This window comes from Austrofundulus limnaeus, unplaced genomic scaffold (genome assembly GCF_001266775.1).
Source record: "Austrofundulus limnaeus strain Quisiro unplaced genomic scaffold, Austrofundulus_limnaeus-1.0 Scaffold140, whole genome shotgun sequence".
Lineage (NCBI taxonomy): Eukaryota > Metazoa > Chordata > Actinopteri > Cyprinodontiformes > Rivulidae > Austrofundulus > Austrofundulus limnaeus.
Window position 1 is genome coordinate 779,593 of NW_013952542.1, and position 1,500 is coordinate 781,092.

A 1,500-nucleotide genomic window follows, 5' to 3' on the forward strand; every position below is an offset into this window, starting at 1 on the left:
ATTCATGAGTTTGAGCGTCGGCGGTGGACAGCCGGCAGACAGACAGACGGGTGAGTTTTCTCTGTCTCCTTCCTTTTTCGGTTCTCATATCTCTTTCCATCCCCATCCATCCTTCCCCCTCCCCCACTCTTCCCATTTCGCCCCTCTCTCCCTCTATCTCTTTTAGCCTCACCCCTCTCCTCCTTCCATCTCCTCTGCCCCTGCTCCTGACGTCTCCTCTGATAAATCTCTCACCCACCGCTTTTTCGTTTCCTCTGTCTCTCCCCATTTCTCTTCTCTCCCTCCTGGCCGTTCCTGTCACGACTGTATCTATTGCTTTACCACCACCACCACCCCCCCCCACCACACACACACACACACACCACTTTCTCCTTTCGCCACCACTTCCTCCCCGTTTTCTTTTTTGTTTCATCTTCTCCTCTCTCGCCTTTTGCTTTCCTCTCCCCTTCTCATTTGACATCTTTGCTCCTTCCTTCACTTCCTCTTTTTTTCCTCCCGTCCTCACTCGAGTCTCCGCCCGCAGGACCGTTCGATAGATTAAGTTCAGCGGCGGTGGCACTGATGCTGATTCAACCATATTCCTTTTTTTAAATGACCCAAATTCCCCCAAGTCTAAAGAACCCTCACTCTGATTGCCTTCCTCTCCCTCTGTCTGTCACTGCTTTTGATGCACACCGACATACACAAGTACACTTTTTTTATTGATCTGAGTGTTAGCTTCTTCCTTATAAAAGAATCCTTGTATTTCCACGGTATGTCAGGTGTGTGTTAGCTTCCAGCTGCTGCATCGATATCAACAGCAAACCCGGAGGCTTATTCCAGGACTGTTTTTCTCCACTGTCCACCACTGCCTTTGTTTCTCCTGATCACAGTCGAGCTCAATCTGTATGTTCCCAAAGATGAGGCTGAATATTTTCCCCTTCTTCTGCTCCGACGTCAAAGTACTCGATGGGAAATTTTCTTTACAGCCACGTCTAAGAATGAAATACCACACACTGACTGTCACTTGCAAATTGACACCCTGACTATATACATTTTTTGTGCTTTCTTTGATATACCACACACTTTTGTCTTTTGTTCTGTCAGGAATGTGGCACTTCTATTGGCAAGAGTTGAAAGGAGATGGCAAACTAAATCTGAATTTGCATACATTATTCGCTTGATGTTAGACAGCCTGGAGTGAAATGCGGCAACAACAACAACAACAAAAAAAGTTTTGCAGGAAGTTAAACTAAAGAAAGAAGGGTGCCATCAACAAATTTGGACTTTGTTGCGCTGATAATGAATGAAAACCACCTTGGTTGCCGAACCAGATCCTCTGATGAGACCAGTGGCAGATGCTGGTCTTTCAAGGAGAGGATGCTCAGTTTCTGCCTACAAAATAAAATGTGTCAGTTATCAATTCTACCCTCTGTTCCTTTTCAAGAAAATGATCTGTGACAGGGTCACAGATCTTTTTTTTTAGTTTATTGTATTTATTCATTTCATTAAAAAAACAAA